This window comes from Hippopotamus amphibius, chromosome 3 (genome assembly GCF_030028045.1).
Source record: "Hippopotamus amphibius kiboko isolate mHipAmp2 chromosome 3, mHipAmp2.hap2, whole genome shotgun sequence".
Taxonomy (NCBI): domain Eukaryota; kingdom Metazoa; phylum Chordata; class Mammalia; order Artiodactyla; family Hippopotamidae; genus Hippopotamus; species Hippopotamus amphibius.
This window is the reverse complement of record NC_080188.1, coordinates 89992264-89998263: the sequence shown is the minus strand read 5'-3', so window position 1 is coordinate 89998263 and position 6000 is coordinate 89992264.

Genomic DNA, 6000 nt, shown 5'->3' with positions numbered 1-6000 from the left:
GAGAAGTCTGAAAAGCAGGGCATTTCACTCGGAGAGAGGTATAGAGTTTTCCATTTGAGTAGAAGTTGATTCTGCTACATTATAACAAAGATGAATAGAAAGACATGGATGGTTTGTGGCTGAACCATCCAGAAAAGAGATTTTCAGATTTTGAGTGGAAACTCAAACTGCAGGGTTAAGAGCGCCCTTAGTATCTGCGCCGCAAGCACCACCAAACTGAGAGTTAACCCTGGGCACTGTCGTTTAAGTGGCATTGGAAAGGCCCTCACGCATATTATCTCCCAGAAGAATGATTCTAATATTTCAAGTTCTAGAAATGCAAATCCAATCTCCGCTACTCACTTGTTGTGTGACCTTGGGCAAGTGATCTATCTTCTTTAATACAAATGACGTTAAGATGAAATGAAATACTGCATTTGAAACACTCAAGAGTGCCTCACACATACTAAGTATTTTAATAAGTGTATTAATAATGAGATGTAATTAAAAGCTTCTTTCAGCAGAATGACTCCCTGGAGCAATCAATTCTGATAGAGACAAGGGGTAATGATCAGAGTGGAGAAAGCCAAAACAGAGTGTAAGAGGAAATTAAGGGACTAAGGAGAGCATAAAAAAAGAAAGAAAGAGAGACGGAGAGAAGAAAACATACTGGAAAAGCTGGGCACATAAAAAAAAAAACAGAAAACATGAACTATTGATTTAATCATATAAAACAAAGGCTTTTTTCTGATAATATGTCATAAACAAAGTTAAAAGCTAAATCCAAAATGGTTTAAAAAAATCAAAACTAAAAAGCGCTATCTTCCTAACTTTATTAAGGAGTTTTTAAAATCACTAAAAAAAAGATGCACACCTGAATCAAAAAAACAAAAAAAAAGGTTGTCATAAATTCAGAATTTAGAAAGAAAGGAAAAATGGCCCATATACGTATTAAAAATATTCAATTTCCCTAGAAATCAAAGAACTGCTATTTAAAGCAACAGCGAGAAGGCTTTCATTTTTTTTTCAACCTGAAGATCAGAAAACTTTTTAAAAATATGCCTATGACTGTGGAGCTAAAACAGGCATTTCCTACACTTTTGTTTGGATGTAAATTGCGTAAACTATTTCTTAGGATAGTTGGCAAGAAATTTATATATGCTCAGAATCGTGAACTTGAGATGAAGACAAAGTAACTGAGCACAGCCTCCCTAGCAACGTGATGTGGTCCAGCTGTGACCAAGTTCTATCTCCAGGCTTGACCCATCTCAACCTTCCATGAGATACTGAACTCTGCTTCTCTCCCCCAATCTGGTGGCTGGGTCTCAATCTCCAAGGTGACCACACCTCACCCTGACTGACCTTTACGTGACCAAAATGCATATCCAGTTAAGCACTAATAGCTGGGGTTTGTTTCAGCAACTGTGCAACTAAAATAGACTTTTTGATCTACTTCTAGATATTTATCCTTATTACGTTTAAGGATATATAGCAGCACGTTAACTATAACACTAAAAAAAATGACAACTATCTCACTAACAAAATAAATTATAAAAGTAACTACTGAACATTCATTTAATAGGATATCTTGCAACTAGTAAAAATCATATTTAATTACACAAGGAAATGTATACAGAACATCAGGTTAAAAAAAAGCAGCATACAAAACTATATATAACATGCGGTCACAATTTACACACGCCATAGAAGCACATTGGAATTATGAGTAATTTTATTTTGTTATTTATTTTTCTATTATCCAAATATTTTATAATAAATTTTATAGGTTATATTAAAAAAAATTCTTATGAATATTATTTTAAAGGATAAAGGGAAAGAGGAGGAAAGAAGAGAAAAAGAAGAGAAAAAAGCCCAAAGTTTGCATTTATAGTAACATGAGAGGATTTTGCCGAGGCTACGCTGTGCACACAATTACAGAGCTTCCCAGCTGGTGTGTTGTGAGTGGTACCCGGACGTGCTTGGATATCTAGGCAAGGCCCAGGGCTATCCAAGCCTCCAGGTGGTCACTTCATGATCATTAAAACTCATTACTGACCCTACGGTTCTGTATAAATACCACCGTTTTCCACATGTTACATTAGAAAAAATATATATATTTAAATACGTACAGCATCCATCAAACCACAGAATCACATTAGATTACTATTATTTTTTTTTTAAAAAAACCCTCTACTATTTTTAATGGTAGTTAAAATCTTGATCCTATTTTTCTCTGACAAACTTACTACCAAAATCTGGGGGAATTTTGTTTAATGTTTAGATGCTATACATTTCTCTTCAGTTAAGTCAAATATAGCTGATGTCTCTCATATACACATTCAGATAATTAATAAAACATTTTAAAATAACTATACTATATTTGTAAAAATGTTACAATATATTAGTCAGAAAATGACTACAAAGTGAGCCAGATTTTTCTTATTTGACTGTGTTTTGATGAGTATGAATGAAACATCTGAAGATAAAATACCTTCTAAAGCTCTAGGACACATACTGAAACTTGGCAGACTATTAGCATATGAATGATACAGAAAGGAAAAAAAAGTTCATTTAAATGAGTTTCTTATCCTGGCCTACCGCTATGTGATATTAAATGAGTTCCAAAGAGTACAGTGGTCCCATTGAAATTTCCTTCATAAAAATAAAATTGTATACTAAATGCTTTGCCAGAAATAAAAGAAACTCTACCAACATCATCTTGCACACCTGCCAGTAATGATTAAACAAGCAAAAAAAAAGCACTGAAATGTAGGTCTTAAAAAGAATTGTGAGATGCTCCTTTCCTTCATGTGTTCCACACACAAAAAAGTGAATTAGTCTTTGGTTTTAATCATAGTTTTCAGACATTCTGCTTAGTATGTTGCATTTTTAAAAGAAAAAAAAAAAAAGACAAATTTAGATTCTCCTCTGAAATTTTCTTGCGGTAAATTGGAAACGGAAATGCATTAAAGAACCAATTTTATGCTTTAAAATACAGATTTTTTTTAATACCTAAAACCCAGAAATTACCTAGAATTAGGAGAAATACCCAGTTTTCTTTTAAAGAGAGAATCATGCTTGGAAGAAGCATCCCTGGGCCCAGAGAAGCAAAGACCTTTTCTGCCTATTCCCAGCCAAATGCATCTAACCAGGCAACCAGCTCTGTGTAGAACACTTAGCCCAGGTGAACCCTGCACCAGGCAGCTAGGTGCCCCTCCTTGGCATGCAGACCCCTGCATTCCCCTCTCACAGCTCTGGGCACCCACACTGCATTTACAGTTGCCTGGCCACTCGTCTATATACTCCAGTGAACTGTAACTGACCTCTGTGTAGGAAGGACCAATGCCTCTTCTGTCCGTCCTTGTTTCCTCAGTTACTAACACCATGTTGGTACATAGCAGACATTCAATAAATACATATGAATATCCTTACAATGTACACACAGCTTCTGAACACGTTATGTGACAAAGACTATTCCGAGTACTGGGATAAAGTGATGAATAAGATAAAGCATTTGATAGCAAAATACAGCCCTGTAAGAAGTAAAGGAATCAGCAGAAAGAAGCATTGTTTTCAAGGAGGACAGAGGCAGGAATAGCAAACCACATCCCACAGTGGCCTCTACAGCCTAAGATGAAAAAGTGTGGGACATATGAGAGAGGCCTCAGGAACTGTTGGGGCCTGGGAGATCTCTCAGGGCTGAGAGATTCTGATGAGAAAAGACGCTACAGGTGTTTGGCGAGGTCTATGTGCAAGTGAAATGTAAGTATAAATGGTAACATAAAATAATTAGTAACCACAGAATGGTGGGGCCTGAGGAGGTTAATGCTGTATAAGACGTGATCATAAACTGAAGGTGATTATGGTTTTAACATCCTTAATCATGAAATCATTGGGTAGAAATATCTCTGACATATGAGTCCATTTTTGTTGTTTATATACACAGACATTTAGCTGAGGTGATATCTGGAGCAATTTTCTCAGTATATTAACGGTTTTCACGGTTTAAAAAGGTATATAAAAATTTGGTTTTTTTTTTCTTTGATGTTGAGGTCTACGAGATGTTTATATATGTAGGATATTAACCCCTTATTGTTCATATCAGTGGCCAATATTTTCTCCCATTCAGTGGGTTATCTTTTCATATTGTTGATGATTTTCTTTGCTGTGCAAAAGCTTTTAAGTTTAATTAGGTCCCATTTGTTTATTTTTTCTTTTATTTCCTTTGCTTTAGGAGATGAATCAAAAAAAAATATTGCTATGATTTATGTCAAAGAGTGTTCAGCTTATGTTTTCCTCTAGGAGTTTTATGGTATCTGGTCTTACTTTTAGGCCTTTAATTCATTTTAAGTTTATTTTTGTGTGTGGGATTCGAGAATGTTCTAATTTCATTCTTTTACATGTAGCTGTTCAGTTTTCCCAGAACCACATATTGAAGAGACTGTCTTTTCTTCATTGTATATTCTTGCCTCCTTTGTCATAGATTAGGTGACCATATGTGCATGGATTTTTTTCTGGGCTCTCAATTCTGTTCCATTAATCTGTGTATCTATTTCTGTGCCAGGACCATGCTGTTTTGATTACTGTAGCTCTGTAATGCAGTCTGAATTCAAGAAGCATGATTCCTCCAGTTCTGTTCTTCTTTCTCAAAGTTGTTTTGGCTATTCAAGGTATTTTGTGCTTCCATATAAATTTTAAATTTATTTGTTCTAGTTCTGTAAAAAATGCCATTGACATTTTGATAGGGATTGCATTGAATCTGTAGATTGCTTTGGGGAAAAAAAAAAACAATTAAAAAATAAGCAGAAGAACTGAATAAACATCCTTCCAAAGAGGAAAGGCAGATGTCCAGCAGGTACATGAAAAGAAGCTAGTATCACTAATCATCAGGGAAATGCAAATCAAAACCACAAGAAATATTATTTCACACCAGTCAGAATGTCTATCATCAAAAAGAACACAAATAACAAATGTTGGTAAGGATATGGAGAAAAGGGAACCCTCATACACTGTTGGTGGGAATGTAAATTGGTCCAGCCACTGTGGAAAACACTACCCAGTTTTCTCAAAAAACTAAAAATAGAACTACCATATGACCCAGCAATTCCACTCTTGGGTATATATGCAAACAACCAAAAACACTAATTTGAAAAGATGCATGCACCCCAATGCACACAGCAGCATTATTTACAGTAGCCAAGATATGGAAGCAACCTAAGTGTCTATGAACAGATGAATGGATAAAGAAGATGTGGTATATATACAGAATGGAATATTATTCAGCCATAAAAAGAAATGAAATTTTGCCATTTTCAGCAACATGGATGGACTTGGAAGGCATTAAGCTATGTGAAATGTCAGACAGAGAAATACAAACACTGCATGATATCACTTATATGAGGAACTAAAAAATGCAACAAACTAGTGAATATAGCAAAAAAGAAACAGACTCAGAGATGTAGAGAACAAACCAGTGGTTACCCATGAAGAAAGAAAGTGGGGAGGGGCAATATAGGAGTAGAAGATTAAGAGGTACAAACTACTATGTATAAAATAAGCTACAAGGATAGATCATACAACACAGGGCATACAGTTAATATTATATAATAGTTGTAAATGGAGTAACACCTTTAAAAATTGTGAATCACTATATTGTATACCTGTAACTTACATAATGTTGTACATCAACTATTCTTCAATAGAAAAATAAAATAAAAAATAGTAAAAAGATTTTTAAAAATTCAAGTTATGAGTAATTTAAGAACATCAGTTTTTAAAAGGAAAATGAACCTAGCATGGAGGAAATGCTGCTTCTTTCACACACGTATATCTAAATGTGTCACGTAGTTTGTGATTTTTATAATAATAAAATAAAATTAAATAAAACATACAGATACATAGATAGATAATAAATAAACAAATGTGGAAAGAAAGGGAAAAAACTAACCAAATGTGTGCTATATAATTTGCTAAAAAATACACATCAAATACAAATTGCTCAGTTATGCAGGTGGACAATGC